Source organism: Leptodactylus fuscus, chromosome 6 (assembly GCF_031893055.1).
Source record: "Leptodactylus fuscus isolate aLepFus1 chromosome 6, aLepFus1.hap2, whole genome shotgun sequence".
Taxonomy (NCBI): domain Eukaryota; kingdom Metazoa; phylum Chordata; class Amphibia; order Anura; family Leptodactylidae; genus Leptodactylus; species Leptodactylus fuscus.
In genome coordinates, this window is record NC_134270.1 from 181,160,054 (window position 1) to 181,180,202 (window position 20,149).

Here is a 20,149-nt window from a genome sequence, read left to right on the forward strand (position 1 = left end):
CAAGATCGGCTATTACAGCGCTTTTGTTGGAATTTTTAAATAAAACCTGTTGTTGTTTTTTTTCTTTCTTCTTGTTATTTTATTTATAAACTCTCTTTTAATTTTATTATTTTGGTTAATATTTTTTTTTTTTTAGGTACCAGATATACCGGCGTTTCCAAAGACTGCGGACTGTCCCAATACTGTGATGCCAGTTTCTCTTACAACGGTGCAGATTATTTTTCCAGCTGCTGCAGGGAGGATAACTGCACCGCAACAGTGCCTGCCCGTATGTGTATTGGTTTTATCTCTTATATATATAAAAATGTGTTTCTGTCTGCCTGTCTATTTATTTGTCTGTTTTCTAGGCACGACAAAATGACTAGACAGATCTTCACCAAATTTGGCACACAGATATATCAGGTGTCTAGGACTGATTTAGACCGTGTCTCAACTCTCGGACGTAACGTTCCTGAGATACAGTATTCCCAAAACAATAACCTGCATTGCTCAATAACCTTGAAATCTTTCACTCATATTCCAACTACCATACATACAGTCACTGCACATGTACAATCCAACACTGATATCCAAACTGAGATACACACATCAGAGGATTAGATACACAGCTCAGTACACACCATCACACATCAGAGGAATAGATACACAATTCAATACATGGTATTTCACATATAAGTATTAGATACACAGCTCAGCACACAACACACGTTAGAGGATTAGATACACAGCTCAGCACACACCAACACACATTAGAGGATTAGCTACCCAGCTCAGTAAGCACCAACACAAATCAGAGGATTAGATACACAGATAAGCACGCAACATCATACATCAAGGGATTAGATACACAGCTTGTCACAGTATCACACATCAGGGGATTAGATACACAGCTCAGCACACACCATCACTCATCATGGAATTAGAAACACAGTTCAGTACACAGTATTACACATCAGGGGATTAGATACACAGTTGAGCACAGTATCACACATCAGGGGATTAGATACACAACTCTGAACAGTATTGCACTTCAGAGGATTAGATACAAAGCTCAGCACATTTGATGGACATTCTTGAGTTGGAGGCAGTAGGAGGTGTTGTGGGTTTGAATGTGTGGTTTGTAGGAAAAGTCTAAGGTTATCCCAAAGCAGTGGAGCCATTCTACGTCTGCCAGTATCGTTGGTGCAGCGTCTACTAAAAATGGCAAGAGTTGGAGTTGGTGGAGGTGGTGAGAGGTTCTCTATAATACATGGTGCGGGTTATTTTGCTACAATCAGCCCTTTAGGCCCTCTATAGACCAAATGTATTGTAGGTATAAGCAGTCCGGGAAGATTTCTGCTTTATTTCTTATAATAATTTACTTTATCTCTTTATTTGCAGTTGCTGTAAATGGTTACAAGTGTCCTACAATGGATTCTTCTGTAAATACTGCTACAAGTGTTCTGCAATGTAAAGGAGATCAGAACAAATGTTTCAGTTCGACCACAGGTAATGACAAGAACCCTGTAAGTCAGGGGAGTAGAAATGTTCTCTTTGTCCTCTATTATAGGATTGGATTCAGGGCTGCACCTTGTCATTCTGCTGCCTGAGGCAAAAAGTCAAATGCTGCCCCCAACCTGGCAAAGTACCAAATACCTCTGTAGCTTGCCTTATAAAAAATCAGTCACATCCTCCTGTGAACCATGAGTTTACCCTGTATCAGAGCACACCCTCACTGTGACGCCTTTTCTTTGTGAGAGCTTTGTAAATATGACATTTGTAAAACTTTTTTGTTGCAAGTTTCATACCTGAAGTGGATTGGGCTACATATACTCCCTGCCATTGTCAGACTGGACCACCGGAGTACCAGAGGAGAGAATGGGTAGTCCAGGGTCTAACACAATAATGGTCCAGCAGAAGACACCCACATTTGAAGGGTACAGCAGTCAAATTTGCAGGGGTTATTGAGGGTGGGCACATAGACTCATTTATCTGCTGAGCCCACGGACCATCAGTCTGACTCTGATCTCTTCAGACTTCTGTTGTATACTGTATATGCAGCACATATACACATCAGTATCTGTATATATTTCGCACTAATAAACACCTTTAAATAAGTGTTAGAATAACCTCTAACTGCAGATATTAGAGGCTAAGAATCATTGATTTTACCAACTGTTTTTAGAAATGGCCTGTAGTTTTATACTGGAAAAATTGTAGAATATGTCCCTAATTCATTTCCAAACTGATAAGCACCTTTATGTAAGTGTTAGAACAGACGACTGCAGAGATAAGTGGATAAAAATTAAGTTTCCCTTGTCACAGTAGAACTAAAAGTTTGTATTGTAAGAATAAGCCCCATATAATAAATACCTTGAAAAAGACATGAGAACAGATAAGTACAGGTATTAGTGGATGATAATTCTCTGTTTTGGCTGTAAAAGGCTTGTTGTGTTGCACCTTGTACACACAGGTGAATAATGTGGAGCAGTAGAGCGGCAGTGAGCGCTGCAATAATATAATAATAATATAATAATATTCTTATTCCTTCACAGATGGTAAGACTACACTTGGCTGCGCTAATGACAAGGCTTGTTCTGCATACTCATCCCAAGGAACAACATGCAAAAATGCAGGAACATCATATCCTGCCAATAGTGCTGACACTGCTACGTGTTCTCGGGGTCTCTTGATTCTCTTGGGGTTATTTTCTGTATATGTATCTGATAGAATAGAAATATAATAGAATCTCACATGGAGGAACAGTGCAAGGTGTTTTTTTTTTTTGTAAATAGCGCCACTCTTGTCTCTGGGATGTGCCTGGTATTACATCTCAACAACATTCAAGGATGGACCGCAATACCAGAAACTGTCCACGGATAAGAGAGGCGCTGTTTTCCCTTTCTCTTTTTTTAATTTTTAAAAAATATTTTTTCATTTTATTTCTGGTCAGTATTTGGTTGTATATTTCTGCTTGGTTCTCTCTTTTGCTTTTGGTTTTGTGAGATTTCAGATCCTCTTACAGTTCTGTGCAGGGAAGAAGTGATGGACTATCAGGAATTATTGTCTTCATAAAACTGATGGAAATAAAACTTTTAATCTATAATCAGTGATTTTATAAGTGTATCTTTAACCGTAAACTGGTCAAATAAAGATGAGCAAATGTTGTGGAATAAATCAGCTAAGAGCCAAACCATCCAAAAATTTTGGGTTACAAAAAAACAGAACTTTGCGATTTAATTTGCACAAAGCGGCTAAAATATTGTCAGCTGCATGAACAGAATGAAGAAGCCAGAGAAGAAGGATCACATGACACGGGACAATACGGCAAAGGTCACTGATGATTTTCTGTCTGACCCAGGCAGAATGAGAAAGTGTCCAATTTGTAGAGGGAGATGAGAGAGATAGGAAATAATACACAGATAATACAGTGTGGGGGATTCTGGGAAAATGTAATGTTAGGGCTGGAAGAGAAGACTTTGGTTTAAGTGATCGAGCGAGAGATAGGATTTACTGTCTGTCTGTCCGTCACACTATTTGATTCTTAAAAACAGGTGGTGCCACATATAGTATTGGCCAATAGTATTGCCCCCCCCCCTGCAATTCTGTCAGATAATACTCGTGTTCTTATAGAAAATGATTGCAAGCACAAACTCTTTGGTAATATCTTCATTTATTTTGCTTGCAATGAAAAAACACAAAAGAGAATGAAAAAAAGGGCTTTACACTTCTTGACACTGCGCACAGTAGATACAGGAACATTCAGGTCTTTGGAGATGGACTTGTAGCCTTGAGATTGCTCATGCTTCCTCACAATTTTGCTTCTCAAGTCCTCAGACAGTTCATTGGTCTTCTTTCTTTTCTCCATGCTCAATGTGGTCACACAAGGACACAGGACAGAGGTGGAGTCAACTTTAATCCATTTCATCTGGCTGCAAGTGTGATTTAGTTATTGCCACCACCTGTTAGGTGCCACAGGTAAGTAACAGGTGCTGTTAATTACACAAATTAGAGAAGCATCACATGATTTTTCAAACAGTGCCAATACTCTTGTCCACCTCCTTTTTATGTTTGGTGTGGAATTATATCCAATTTGGCTTTTTGACAATTTTTTTTGTGGTTTTCCATTGAAGACAAATTAAATGAAGATAATACCAAAGAATTTGTGATTGTAATCATTTTCTGGAAGAACATGAGTATTATCTGACAGAATTGCAGGGGTGCCAATACTTTTGGCCAAATATATATATATATATATATATATATATATATATATATGTGTGTGTGTGTGTATGTATGGACACTAGTACCTATATCTGTTATACTACCTAAAGGTAATTCCCACACAACGCTGCTAGTGAAAAGGAAGACCGAGATCGTGAGCCCTAAAAGTCAACCGAGCTCGTGTCTCTACCTATTTGCTGCAACTTTGCTGATGACAGAGACAACTGGACAACAAACCGTACTCTAGGTAAGTGATACACAAACAGGACAAGACAAGGGTTAAACCAGAGAGACAAAGCAGTACCAAATCACAATCCAAAGAGTTATCAAAAAAGCCAAAAAACATAGGTTAGTGAACACAAGAGTAAGTGAAATTGTTCAGCAAGGTCAGAGACACAATAGCCAATAACCATGTGTGTATGTGTGGGCAGATGGCCAGTTGAAGGAAGTTCAGAAACCACCCCAGGCTTGATTGGTGGATAAGCTGTCAATCATAAGCACACAAAAGTTAACCGTGTCAACACAGAATGACAAGAATCTGGGAGCAGGTAACCATGAGTGGACACACCTCTGTAATCGTAGAATGTGGCCAAATGATGGCACAGGAGTTCAAATGGCTGCGTACGTTACAATGTCATAGCCAAGTTACACATCCTGAAAGGCTTCCCCAACATATACAGACTGTTGTAAGAAGAAGAAGAAGGGCTGTTACACAATGGTTGACATGACCCTGTGCCAAATATTGTGAGCTTTGTTGCTCGGTTCTGTATATATTTTGTGTTCTTGGCTTTCGTCAATGATTCTTCTTAATAAGATTCATTTACTTATCTTTCGATCACTATAAAGGTTTCTTTTATTATCCCGGCCATGGAAAGGGGCACAAGGACCTGCTCTTGGTTTAGTCCCTGCAACGTAGGTGGCAGAATCCGTTTATCACATAAGGGTAAAGGAATCCGCCGCACCTTACCGGGTGGATACAGATGTATGAATATAGATACATATTTTTTTAGAGAGTAAAATTCTCCCTAAAGCTGGTCCATACCAACATCACAACTTCTGCATAACTCTGAAGCGAACAAAATATGTCACATATCAGCACAGTCACTATTTCCTCAAAGACATTATCTAATGATGTCTCCTCCTCCATATATTGGGCTACCCAGAGGGCTCCGCTGCTGCAACAATATAACTGCGGCATGTTCCTGTTTGGTCAGACATTCTTACACACCAGCTGCTAATATGAAGCACCTCACTGGACTTGCTTGTCTATTACTGGCCCTGGTTCACCCTGGTAAGTTCTCCTTATGGTTTCTTATTTCCTTTCTTATTATAGATCTAAAATATATTCTGGATTTGGGGGGCGTGGCTTCGCCGGACACCTTTCCGGCTGTGTTTCTGAGGAGCTCCGGCTGACTCCGGGAAAATCTTTCTTAACCTGCCTGCTACAAGCTTTTATCCCTCCTGGAAACCTGTTTCCCACTCTCCACAAGGGACACTTACTTTATTTAGACTGATTCCCCGCTTTCTGGAACGTCCTGGTCCCCGGATCCATCTGCGGCCTTCCTGCCTCGCTACACCACCGCCATCTTGGAGCCCTGTGTATGATAGTGACGGACTTCTCTCGGCTCTCTTCCAATCCTCCCAGCAGCGTTACCCGTCCGGAGCTGCTAACCGGCCTGTCTGAGGAAGCTGCTGCAGCTCACCGCTGTGTGCCGTCAGTGTGTTCCCAGTCCCTGCTTTTTACACGGTGGCCGCCCTGCCTCTACTGATGCCCGCCATTTTAGGCTGTCATCTACTATAGCACTGCAACTTCACTGACAGAGCACTGAAGCGCCTATCCCTTCAACAAGCCCTGGATGAGGTAGGACATTCAGCCTCTTACTTTCTACAACCCCAGCGACTTGTATTGGTCTGCTTGGACACACTACTTTAACCCCCTCTTGACTGGGGTTAATCCAGGGACTGTTTACTTATTGACTATCTCCCTGCTGACATATCCCAACACCTCGGCAGTCACGGATTGTTGCCAGACCAGCTCTCTTCTTGAGTGTATTTTTTGATTGCCATTACCAGTTTTTCTTAAGACTTTCAAGGATCCTATCACATCTTACGTTCTTACCACGAGATCGATCTTTGACCTAACACCATCTTAGTCTAAGGAATCCTTCCGTCTTACTTTATATCTTATGTCTCCATCATAAATATTTGTTAACAGTGACTTTCTCATCTGACCCGAGACGCAGGGAGCTTTACCTCTACACAACCTCTCCAGTTTCTCCCTTTTTGCATTGATTTTTTATCTAACGATATCCTTGGCTTGAACTGCCTGCGTTCTGGCTCCTTTCCTACCACCCCCCATCGTTATTGCATCATTAAAATGGTCAAACCAAGTAAAGAGAAAGGCACAGAAGGGTCAGGTACCCCAAAAATTACCAAACTTCAAGGAGACTTGCAAAAGTTTCTTAAAAAGAAGAATGCCCAATCACCAGCAAGATCCCTAAAAATGACCTCTGACACCACCAGAGATCCGGTTTCGGGAGACGACTCAGACGCTGATAGCAATGCAGGTACTGACCGTCTGGAAGATAGTATCTTCTCCAGATCCTTCTTGCAACAGGCGTTGAATGCTGCTCTAGGCCCGGTTCTCCAACAACTGGCCGATATTAAAGCTGAGATGCAAGTTATGGGCAACCGGGTCCCAAACCTAGAAAATGCTTACACTTCAGTTACATCATATTCCGAATCTGTTAACTCTCAAACTGCCTTACATAAAGATTATATCGACCGTTGTCTCACCCTCATAGAGGATCAAGAGAATCGTAGCCGCCGGAAGAACGTAAGAATAAAAGGACTTTTGGAATCCTGCACCCCAGAAGCCTTACCAAAAATGGCCTCTGATTTATTTTCCGAATTACTTGGTCCGGATCGCATCTCATCAATTGCTATCGAACGGATCCACCGGGCACTGAGGCCAAAACCACAACAAGGAGAGCCCTCACGTGACGTGATCTGCGGCCTGCTTTCCTATCCTGATGCTGTGGCCATCTGTTCAGCAGCTAGGACACACCCCTCCATCACTCTAGGTGAAGAAGACGTGTCCATTTACCAAGATATTGCCCCTTCCATCCTGGCCAAGAGATGCACTTTACGCCCCCTCCTTGAACTCTTGAGGTCTAAAGGCATTTAATATGCTTGGCTATATCCTTTTGGGCTGGCGATCAACTATAATGGTAGGAGGCTTGCTATCCATACTCTGCATGACCTCCCGGCCCTATGGCGATTTCTACGTATGGATCCTATAGATATTCCCTCTTCGTCACCTACACCTGATCTTCCTGAATTCCCGGATCTGCCCGACCCGACCTGCGCTTGAAATCGTCTACTTTCAGACATAAGTCCCCAAAAGGGAAGAAATCTCAATTACGCCCACTTCAGCAGGACTGAAGGCAGATATACCCTTGCTATTACTACAGTTTGTGATTGGTTGTCCCATATAAGCTTTTGGACTTAAATGCTGTGTCTTAAACGTGTCCCTCTTCCGCAGAATTGCATTAGTTGACCGTTATTTTACTGTGTGGACATTACAGTTAGCTGTTTTGCTATGATTATTTTGTCTTCCAGGATAGATGTACCTGTTATATATATGGGACGCCTCAGTTACTTAACCGCCAGTCTCATTCTCTTTGACTTCTGGTATTTGTTCGTTTAGTCTCACCAACTTTTTGAGACACCAGTTTAATGGTAGAATCCCTTTAATGTTTTCGTGCTTGACAAGTTGACTTATTGCTCTCACTGTTATCTACATTGACCCACTCTTTTATATGTTGTTATACTCAACTCCACTAATCCCTGCTAGTGTTTCTCTCTACTTCCCTCTTCCCTTCTCCTAGCCCTCTAATTTGACCTAATACCTGAACCACTTCAGTCTACAAGTTGACTTCTATTCCTACACAGGATGGCCTCTGTTACATTCACCTCGCTCAATGTTAATGGTTTCAACACCCTGGAGAAAAGACACAGTGCTTTTTGAGTAATTAGAAGCCTGCGTACTGAGATTTTGCTGCTCCAGGAGACCCACTTTAAGGCCTAGATACACCCGAATATGCCCAAATCCCAATTATCCCAGTGGTTCTTTAACTCACATCCTTCTTCAGCTTCCAAGGGGGTGGCAATTGCAATACGTAACTCTATTCCCTTTGTCTGTGAACAGCAGCTGTTAGGATCGGGTCTCGCAGGCTTCCATCACGGCGCACAGTGCCCTCGGCGTTGTGCAGGAAGATGTCTGGAGTCTAAGTCCAGCTTTTGTCCCACTGAGCATGCTCAGACATTTTGGAGCCGCTCAGAGGCTAAGTGCCGTTCTCTCCCCACTGAGCATGCTCAGATATTTTGGGTCCGCTCTGAGGCTAAGTCCCAGTTTGGCCACACTGAGCATGATCGGTGACGTCATGCCACCGCCCCTGTTGGGCGGGGACTAGCCTTTAAATAGTGTGAGCTGACGCCCGCCCGGTGCTCACACTTTGCTTAAAATATGTTGAGACAGGAGGTTAGGGCCAGGTTCCAGACAAATCTAGGAGCTGAGTAGGGATCCAGCTAGAATTCCTTGGCTCTGCCCCTTGGAACCAGTCCACCCATTCCTTGTCCTACTGCTTCGTATCTCCTGGTAGTTTTAGGAGTTTGTTGTTTTGACTGACCAGGAGTGAAGTTAACCCCGGCAGTTGTTACGGTTCTGTGTGCAAATATAAAAATAATATTTTTAACCATGGAACCGCTAGACTGCAGGTCACTGCAGTGAGGTCCACAAGCCTCTGGGGCGGCCGTGTGTCTGGACAAGCTGCAGTACTGCATTGGTGTGTACAGGGGTAACACGCATACACCAGTTAATTTTACTGCAGAAAGGAGACAGTGCAGCTCCCAATGTGGACTGGGCTGCAAAGGGAATTCACCCCAGTTAACCTCACTGGGTGTGAATGATGTGGGTGCGGCTTTAACATACACTAGCCGCCAAGGAGGACTCACCCCAGTTACCTCACTGGGTGAGTGGTGTGTATACAGCTCTAACTGGAAGTTAGCTGCAATAGCCGTGCACCAGTAATCTTTACTGGGGGACTGCACCTGAGCTTAGGCTGCAGACCGGGCTGCCAGGGGTTAACATCACCCCTGGTCAGAAAATCAAACAGAACTCCTTAACCCCTAGGAGTAGCAGTGGCGGGAGACAAGCAGTGGACTAACTAGTGAAACCACACCTGCTGCAGTGCCACGGGCTGGGACAGCGTCTGCTGCACCCAAGCCCTAGTGTGGAGCTGTCAGAATTCAGGCTTTACTGGTTCTGCCTAAAAGTTCCTAGAGTCAGAGACAGAGGTATCCCCACACAGAGGCCTAACCTGTCACCTAACATTGGCTGGAACCTGTCCCTGCAGTGTCATTCCCCAGTTTGATTTTAAGTGTGAGCGCCGGGCGGCGGAAACTCAAGCTATTTAAAGGGAAGTCCCCGCCCAGCAGGGCAGTGCCCATGACCTCACCGGGCATGATCAGTGTGGCAAAAACAGGACTTAGCCTCTAGTCGTCTCACCGTCCGACGTCGAGGGCGAGGGTTGGATTGGCCCGCAGGTGGCGCTGTGCGCCTGAAAGCGAACCTGCGAGAGCCCATCCTAACATTACCCCCCCTCCTAGCGCCCCCCCCCCTCAAAAGCCGCAACAAGGTCTGGTGCGTTCACATCCTCCGCGCGCACCCAAGACCGATCCTCGGGACCGAAACCTGTCCAATCAACCAGATAGAATTTCTGTCCCCGGATTTCCCTGGAATCGAGAATAGAATCGATCTCAAAGTCGCTTTCTGCGGATTCAGACTCCGGGGGTATGGGAGAGGAGAAGGCGTTAGTGCGCACTGGTTTCAACAGCGAGACATGAAAGGTGTCTGCAATGCGCCAACGGGGGGGGGAGTTTAAGGCGGTATGTGACCGCGTTCACCTGGGCAATAACCTCAAAGGGGCCCACATAGCGTGGGGCAAATTTAGCCGATGCCACCTTCAACCTAATATGCTTGGTTGAGAGCCACACTCGGTCCCCAGGCTGGAAGGATGGACCAGGACGGCGGCGAACATCAGCCGTGGCCCGCATCCTTTCCTTAGAGGCAGCAAGAGCCTCCTGCGTGGAATCCCACACTAACTGTGCTTCTGTGGACCACTCCTTAACCGCGGGCAGCGGGGACTCTGCCGGGAAAGGAACTGGTACACGTTGGTGTTGCCCATTGTTTAGTATGAACGGGGTCTTCCCTGTGGCGTCAGCTAGGGCATTATTGAGGGCAAATTCTGCCCATGGGAGCAAAGATGCCCAGTTATCATGGTGAGCGGAGACGAAGTGGCGGAGATACGTCACCAGAGACTGATTGATGCGTTCCACCAGACCATTCGTTTGGGGGTGATAGGCCGAGGAGAAGCAGAGCTCGACCTCCATCAGTCGACAGAGTTCTTGCCAGAAACGTGCTGAGAACTGGGTGCCCCGGGCAACTCCCTGGAAGACTTATTACGGGCGCAGGGCACACATGCCCGCACAAACTCCCTAACATCACGAGCCATTCCAGGCCAGAAATATGATCTGCCCAGCAGTTCTTGTGTTCTCCTGCTGCCAAAGTGTCCCCCAATGCGCGAGGAGTGCGCCCAGGCGAGCATCTCCTGACGGCTATCTGGGGGTACAAAAGTTTTATCAGGTGGTACCCGCTCCTGGGAGAGCGGAGATACCACCTGAACCTTCTCGGAAGGGATAATGAGTCTCTCCATCTCAGTGGCCTCATCAAGCGGGTCAGACGAGCGGGAAAGAGCATCAGCTCGTACATTCTTTTCTCCAGGTAGAAAGTGTAAGGTGAAGTTGAATCTGGAGAAGAAGAGTGACCACCTGGCTTGACGAGGATTCAGACGTTGAGCGGTCTGAAGGTACAATAGGTTCTTGTGGTCAGTATAAACCTCAAAGGGGTGTCTGGATCCCTCTAAAAGGTGTCGCCACTCCTGAAAAGCCAATTTCATAGCTAGTAGTTCACGATCCCCGATAGAATAATTTCTCCCAGCGGCAGAAAACGACCTGGAGAAAAAGAAACAGGGACGCCCTCTTCCCTGTGCGCTCCTCTGCGAGAGGACCGCTCCCGCACCAACTGAGGAGGCATCTACCTCAACATAGAAAGTTTCATCCAAATCTGGGCGGTGCAGAATAGGGGCGTGTGAAAACTGAGATTTCAGCAAAGAAAAGGCCTCTGAAACCTCCTGGGTCCAGACCTTGGGGTTCATGCCTTTACGGGTGAGGGCCACCAGCGGTGCCGCCAAGGTAGAGAAATGTGGGATGAACTGGCGGTAATAGTTAATAAAGCCCATAAACCGCTGGATGGCTTTAAGGGAGCGTGGCTCCGGCCATTCTTGGACTGATGCCACCTTGGACGGGTCCATAGCCAGACCTGTCCCCGAGATAATGTAACTCAGGAAGGGCAGAGAAGACCACCCAAACAGGCACCCCCCCCCCGCCCAGCGCACAGCCGGCCCGCACGGAGACGCCCCAGAACCCCAGCAACAGCGGCACGATGCGAGCGGAGGTCCGAGGAAAAAACAAGCATGTCGCCCAGACACACGACCACCGACACCCGAAGCAGATCCCGGAAGACACCACCCACGAAGCCCTGAAAAACCGCCGGGGCACCGCACAGGCCAAAAGGCACCACCAGGCACTCACAATGGCCATCGCGGGTGTTAAAAGCGGTTTTCCATTCGTCACCCTCACGAATGCGGATCAGGTTATACGCCCCTCTCAGATCTAGTTTAGTAAAAATAGAAGCCCCCCGTAGCCTGTCAAACAGTTCTGAAAAGAGCGGAAGGGGGTATTTGTTCTTTATTGTCACAGCATTTAGGCCCCGATGGTCGATACAAGGATGTAGTGACCCATCTTTCTTCTCCACAAAGAAGAAACCTGCGCCCGCTGGTGACACAGATTTCCGGATAAGGCCTCGGGCGAGGTTATCCCTAATGTATTCTGTCATGGCCTCAGTCTCAGGCACTGACAAAGGATACACGTGTCCCCTAGGAGGCATGGCCCCAGAAGTCAGTTCTATGGGGCAATCATGGGGACGGTGTGGTGGCAGACACTCCGCCGACTTTTTGGAGAAGACATCTGCAAAGGCAGAATATTGGGGCGGTAGACCTGTCAGGTCAGATGTCACAGGTTGTAGGGAGACTCCCTCTGATTGTAAGAGGCAGTGCTGGTGACATTGCTCACTCCAGGACAGTATCTCCCCCGTGACCCAGCCAATCTGTGGGGAGTGTTGACGCAGCCAGGGGAGACCCAGGAGGAGGTCATCCATACCCTCATGCAAGGACAAGAAGGAAATGGTCTCCCTATGCTTAGAGGAAAAGGTCATGCCTAGCGGCACAGTCTGCTGGGTGATCTCCACAGGCAGGATGGAGCCATTCACGACCCGCACCTTAACAGGCTGTGACAGAGACACCAGGGGGATGCCCTTCCTGCGTGCAAGCTCAGACGACATGAAAACCCCGTCCGCACCTGAGTCTATACATGCCTTGGCAGGTATGGTGCGGGTGCCCTCCACTAGGTGAACTGTGAAAATTAATTTGGTGGGTGAGGTAGGCATGGCTAGTAATCCCCCACCAATGGACACCGGCGACGGCCGTTTCCCGACTCCCTAGGGCAGTGAGAAGAGAGGTGTCCTGGCTGCCGGCAGAAGTGGCATATGTAATCACGCCTCGGACGCCGGGAGGTGGCTCAGCCGCACCCTGTATTGGCGGTGCGGGTGAGCTGGAGGAAGGGAATATGGGGGCCAAACGGATACGGTTTCGGCTGGCCGCTACTTCCAGCTTTCGGGCACTGTGCCGCAAGTCAATGCGAGTGGCCAGGCTGATTAGTGCCTCCAGGGTCAGGGGCACCTCACGAGTTGCCAACGCGTCTTGATATGGGAGGACAATCCTCTCCAGAACACCGGCACCAAAGCCTTATCCGGCCAGTCAATTTCCGATGCCAGTGTCCTAAATTGGACTGCGTGGTCACTAACTGTTCCCGAACCCTGGCTTAGGTCAAGTAGTTGCAGAGACGAGTCAAAGGTGACCCATGGACCCAGGAAGACCTGTTTCAGGGACCCTAAGAAGGTTACGGCGCGAGTGGTGACAGGATCGCCCCTCTCCCATAGTGGCGTAGCCCACTCTAATGCCCGTCCGGCCAGGAGGGAGATTACAAACCCCACCTTACTTTTCTCGGTGGGGAATGCGGCGGCCTGTACCTCAAAATGAATTGTGCATTGACTTATGAAACCCCTACATTCCCTCGACTCTCCTGAAAATTTATTAGGGAGAGCCAGACGGAGGGTTGCGCCCGTGGTTGGTGATGTCTGGACCAAGGCTTGCGCTAACGCTTGTGCAGTGAGGGGGGCATCCCCTGTTGCTGGTGTTCGCTGTTCCAGCGATTGCAGACGAGCCTCCAGCTGCTGCACGTAGTGCTGCAACTGTGCGTGTTCAGACATACCGGCAAGACCTCTGGCTCACACTTATGTTACGGTTCTGTGTGCAAATATAAAAATAATATTTTTAACCATGGAACCGCTAGACTGCAGGTCACTGCAGTGAGGTCCACAAGCCTCTGGGGCGGCCATGTGTCTGGACAAGCTGCAGTACTGCGTTGGTGTGTACAGGGGTAACACGCATACACCAGTTAATTTTACTGCAGAAAGGAGACAGTGCAGCTCCCAATGTGGACTGGGCTGCAAAGGGAATTCACCCCAGTTAACCTCACTGGGTGTGAATGATGTGGGTGCGGCTTTAACATACACTAGCCGCCAAGGAGGACTCACCCCAGTTACCTCACTGGGTGAGTGGTGTGTATACAGCTCTAACTGGAAGTTAGCTGCAATAGCCGTGCACCAGTAATCTTTACTGGGGGACTGCACCTGAGCTTAGGCTGCAGACCGGGCTGCCAGGGGTTAACATCACCCCTGGTCAGAAAATCAAACAGAACTCCTTAACCCCTAGGAGTAGCAGTGGCGGGAGACAAGCAGTGGACTAACTAGTGAAACCACACCTGCTGCAGTGCCACGGGCTGGGACAGCGTCTGCTGCACCCAAGCCCTAGTGTGGAGCTGTCAGAATTCAGGCTTTACTGGTTCTGCCTAAAAGTTCCTAGAGTCAGAGACAGAGGTATCCCCACACAGAGGCCTAACCTGTCACCTAACATTGGCTGGAACCTGTCCCTGCAGTGTCATTCCCCAGTTTGATTTTAAGTGTGAGCGCCGGGCGGCGGAAACTCAAGCTATTTAAAGGGAAGTCCCCGCCCAACAGGGCGGTGCCCATGACCTCACCGGGCATGCTCAGTGTGGCAAAAACAGGACTTAGCCTCTAGTCGTCTCACCGTCCGACGTCGAGGGCGAGGGTTGGATTGGCCCGCAGGTGGCGCTGTGCGCCTGAAAGCGAACCTGCGAGAGCCCATCCTAACAGCAGTCTTGTGTTTGCAGTGTAGTGAAGCACATGCTAAGGCCTGGTTCTCCTGCTGTAAATAGCAGGGGATTCTGATAGCTGCATTTGCTCAACTGCTATACATTGGCACGCTCCCCCAGTGACGGTAACTGGAGAGAGTCTGTTGCCGCCAGTTCACATTTGGGTTGCACAACATCACTGCCAGTGCAGTTCAACTGGTGGTGCATAATTCAGACATACGGCTGCCCATCTGGGCCTGTGGACCTCGCCGCAGTGCTCTGCAGCTTAGCCGTTCTGGTTGTGTTATTTATTTTTACATATACACGTAACAACAGCCCACTGACGCTGATGGCCGTCTCCTTTTTATCAAGGGCACTCAGAAGGTCACTATTGCTAATTTATACGCCCCGAACCACGCTCAAGTCCCCTGGATAATATCGGCACTCCATGATCTTCGCCTCTTTGCAGTTGGCGACGTCATCCTAGGAGGAGACCTTAATGTGGCTTTGAATCCTTTAATAGATTCTTCTACAGGCAAATTGGCTATTTCACAAAAGACTCTGGCAAAACTCCATGACGAATTGTCTGCCATGCAGCTAGTTGACGCTTGGAGGCTTTTACATCCATCAGACAAGGACTTTTCACACTTCTCCCCGAAACATTCTTCGTACCAGAGATTGGATCACATCTTCTGCTCCACCTACCTGACTTCTTCAGTGAAAAGCTCGGAGATTGGATGTATTAGTATTTCTGATCACGCTCCTGTGTCAGCAGAAATAGTTTTTATGGACCTCACACCGAGACAATGGACATGGAGATTGGACGAACACCTTCTAGAAGACCCAGAAATTGTGAAAGATATTGAAGAGAAGCTTCAAGAATTCTTTAGTCTAAAAATGACGCCAGATGTCTCTCTTGGCACGGTGTGGGAAGCTCATAAGTCTTTTGTCCGGTGAGTGTTGATTTCAAAAGCTTCAGAAGTTAGGAAGTTGAGACAGAAGGAGATTGACTCTCTTCTGAAACAAATAGCTCTCATTGAACACATACATAAGAGACAAGCATACGTAACGAACAGTGGCGTAACTAGGAATGGCGGGGCCCCGTGGTGATCTTTTGACATGGGGCCCCCCCGACACCGAAGATCTCGACCGAGTCCCTCCTACGCATTCCTGCGCACTCTATTATGAACAATAGTGGCCCCTGCACACAGTATATTGTCCCATAGTGGCCCAGCACACAGTATTATGCCCCATAGTGGCCCCTGCACACAGTATTATGTCCCATAGTGGCCCCTACAGGACTAAATACTGTCACGTCACCCGCTGACCGCTATACCAGGACAATTGTGGATAAAAAATCTGGTCCTGTGCATTACAATTTAGTAACTCCATGTGCCTCATATTAATAGAAGTTAACCCCATCATGTCCCTCACATTAACCCTTGTGTACCTCACATAAGAGTTACTGATATGTGAGAGACATGGAGGTAATAATAAAGTATCTTCATTATTATTACCCCCATATGTCTCACATATCAGTAACTCTTATGGTGAGGCACACAGAGGTTAATGTGAGGGACATGATGGGGTTAAGTGCTATTAATATGAGGCACATGGAGTTTCTAAAACAAAAGTAATCACCCCAAATGCCTGACATTAAGTATAATAACCCCAGTACGTACCTGTGTAGCTTTAGTTTCACTTTCCTTCTTCCTTTCTTCCTCCAGTGCAGGAGGGCAGGAGCTCGGCAGGGATAAGCCCCGCCTCCTCCTCTCATTGGTGGGCAGAGGGCAGGCAGAGAAAGGGAGGGGGGAGAGAGGGGGAGCGTCCTGAAGCGCTGAGAGGAGCCAGAGCTACAGCTCCTGTGTTTCAGCCGTTGCTGCAGCTTCGGGGCCCCCTGTTGGTGGAAAGTATTCCACCAACAGGGGGCCCCGATCATTATACTCGGGGGTCCGAAAAGACCTCCGAGAATAATGATAGCAGCGGTAGCAGCTGTCACCGGGCCCCTGATGTCCAGGGCCCTGTGGCAGCTGCCTCTGCTGCTTCCGTGGTAGTTACGCCACTGGTAACGAAGCAGAAAGACCTGATCACTCTACGAGAACAACTGCGATGCATTTTACACCAACGGGCCACTAAACACCAGCTTTTTTACAAGTTTAAGGTTTTTGCACACAGGGACAAGGGATCCAAATTAATGTCTCACCTGATCAAAAAGGCGAAAGCAAAATCCCACATTAAAGCGGTCAAGGACCCCGCAGGAAAGCTTCTTCACTCTACCCCTGAAATTGGTGAAGCTTTCAAAGACTTCTATTCAGCCCTTTACAACCTGTCTGACCAATCTGCTAGTCGCGATGCTGAGATGCACTGTTTAGCTGTTAAATCCTTTCTACACTCCCTGCATCTCCCACAGATTAGCTCGGAGGACGCTGAACGCCTTATGGAACCAATTACCCTAGAGCAGGGGTCGGCAACCCCTGGCACACGTGCCAAGAGTGGCACGCGAGGCATATTTTGCTGGCACGGCAGCCAGCCTGCAACTTTCTTACACTAAATTGAGAGAGAGAGCGTCCCTTCCGTGCTCTGCTAGAGCATGCAGGGTTCTTCTGACCGCTTGAGAAGTCGGACACCTTCACTTGCGGACGGGGAAGGACAGGCACGGAGTGCAAAAGAACGCACCCAATGCCCATTTAAGTGAATGACAGGTGTCACGGACACAGCTAGTGTCTGCTCCTAATGTCCGTGAGAGATTTTGAGCGGACACTAGGAGTGGACACTACCTGTCGGACACCGACGGTAGTGTGAACGCTCCCTAAAAGTACAGACCTATACATTTCAATTGACCCATATATACAGCCATTCTTTTTGTGGCTGTGTATCTGGGCCAAATTGAAAACTATGGAGCAGGTCCTATATGTGTCCTATACATCCTCTATATCTGTCTGCATTTGTGGCCCTGTCAATTCATTTTTAACATATAGGTCAGTGAAAACCACATGCGTGCCACTTATATGCAGGAGGCGTAAAGCTGAGGCCCCACGTTGCAGAAACGCAGCATTTTTGTTGCAAATTTTCATGCGGTTTATTTCAACCAAAGCTAAAAATGGCTACAGAAGGAATGGGAAATATATAGGGAGCTTCTTATACGTCTCCCTTCTGCTCAATCCACTCCTGGTTTAGGCTCAGAAAAACACAGCAAAATAAGTAATAAAAAAAGCTGTGTTCCCTGTGCCTCAGCCTTAGGCTAAAGCCCCACGTTGCAGAAACAGCTTTTTTTCGTTGCAGATTTTGCTGGGTTTTTTTGAGCTGAAGCCAGGAGTAGATTGAGCAGGAGGGAGACATATAAGAAGCTTCCTATATATTTCCCGTTCCTTTTCTAGCCATTCTTGGCTTTGACCGGAAAAAAACCCAGCTAAATCTGCAATAAAAAAATCAGCATTTTTGTAATGTGGGGCCTCAGCTTTAGTGTGACTCTATTGGGTGGTGACACTGTAACTAGATGCAATTATAGCCAAATCCAGTTCCTGGGCACCAGTGCGGCCACTTTGTGAAAGTGTGACCCCGATTAATTCCTGGCTGGGGTTTTGCTGTTACTGCACCGCCAGGAACTAAAAGCGACAAATTAATCTGTGTTTCACTTAGGGAGCGTTCACACTACCGTCTGTGTCCAACAGCTAGTGTCCGCTGCTAATGTCTGTTCAAAATCTTGTGCGGACACTAGCTGTCGGACACTGACGGTAGTGTGAACTCTCCCTTACAGAATACTGAAGTTACTAACAGCCGAGGACTGGATGGAGCATACAGGTACATTGTGTGTCAGCTCTTTACAGGTATGACCTCACTCTGCTCCCAGCCACATACATTACCACTAATTGTGGGTTGCACATGTACTTACATTGCTTCTAAAGGAAAAGAACATGTGTATCCAGGCAAATAGTGGTAAGCGCATGTGGCTTGGATCACAGTATGGCAGCACCCCTGTGCTATATGACTTTAGTGTAGGTGCCGTCGGCTTTACAATTATTGCCGGCACTCCGAGGACCTCATCTTTGATTTTTTAATTTAAATCGGCACACCAAACAAAAAAGGTTGTCTACCCCTGCCCTAGAGAAATTGCAAGAGACTTTACAAACATTTCCTAAAGGCAAAAGCCCCGGACCAGATGGTCTATCGCTGACCTACTACAAGAAGTTTAAAGGCACGTTGCTCCCTCATTTTACTACTCTATGCAATGACTTGATGTCAGGTGAGACGCTTGCAATGCAGACTCAAGAAGATTACATAGCCCTCATCCCTAAAGAAGGCAAGGACCCTACCTCCTGTGGTAGTATACGTCCTATTTCACTTCTAAACCTTGACCTGAAATTGCGGGCCAAAGTTCTTGCCCTCAGGCTCCAACCGATACTTCCGAAGATTATTCAGGTTGAACAGTCCAGATTTGTCAAAGGCTGCGAAGGAAAGGACAACGCCCACCGTCTGCTTCATACCATCGACTTTTCTCAGAACTCTAACTTGCCTCTAGTCCTTCTTGGCGTTGACGCCGAGAAGGCATTTGACAGAGTGAACTGGACCTACATGAGAGAGTCTCTGAGCGCGTTTGGATTACCACAGCCCTTTATTACAGCTGCTCTGTCACTGTATTCCAGCCCGTATGCGAGACTGAAAGTAAACGACACACTGTCACCAGCGCCGCACCCCCCATGAGGCAACCTGAAGCGACCGCTTCAGGCGGCGCCATGCCAGGGCCACGGGGAGGGCGACATTTTTGCTGACCTAAGCCAGTCTAGGACAAGCTGTCCTGGACTGGCTTAGGGTCACCGTCACTGAGCGGTGGATTGGGGAGTTCACTGGAGCAGCGCTGCTCCAGTGGCTGCCCCTCATGCTCAGGCAGAGAGCAGGTCCGAGCAGGTCCTCTCCCTGCCTGCTCTCTACCTGTTAAAGACGTTCGCTCGGCCTCACCCCCTTCCGCTCGGCCCTGCCCCCTCCGCTCCGCCCCCTCCTTCGGGCTGGGGGGGGGCGGCATTCTGACGTCTGCCTTAGGCGGCAGAAAGCCATGGTTCACCCCTGACTGTCACCTATTTTTCAAATTTCCAATGGCACCCACCAGGGCTGCCCCTATCCCCGTCCCTTTTTATCTTGACTTTAGAGATGTTGCTACAAGCTGTCAAACGCCGAGATGACATCTCCGGCCTACAAGTAGGTTCGCACTCACTCAAATATATGGCTTTCACAGACGACGTACTGTTTCTTGTGTCTAATCCGGAAACGGGCCTGTGTGCATTGACGTCCTTGATAGAAGAGTACAGCTCGCTTTCGGACTATAAAATTAATAACTCTAAATCAGAAATATTAAACGTATCGCTGCCGCCAAGTCTTGTTGCATCACTGAAGAAGGACTCGCCCTTCACCTGGCGTTCAAACTATATTCAATACCTAGGTATAAAGCTAACACCCCAAATCTCAGACATCTTCACGGCTAACTTTACGCCCTTGCTTC

General features: G+C 47.6%; 1 long non-coding RNA gene across 1 annotated transcript; it reads left to right on the plus strand.

The window, feature by feature from the left end:
- The first annotated feature begins 215 nt into the window (after nt 1-215).
- Nucleotides 216-2,677, plus strand: LOC142209908 (uncharacterized). Its single transcript, XR_012716978.1, has 3 exons — nt 216-268; nt 1,381-1,488; nt 2,535-2,677. It is a non-coding gene; the product is annotated as an uncharacterized LOC142209908 (long non-coding RNA).
- The last annotated feature ends 17,472 nt before the right edge of the window (nt 2,678-20,149 follow it).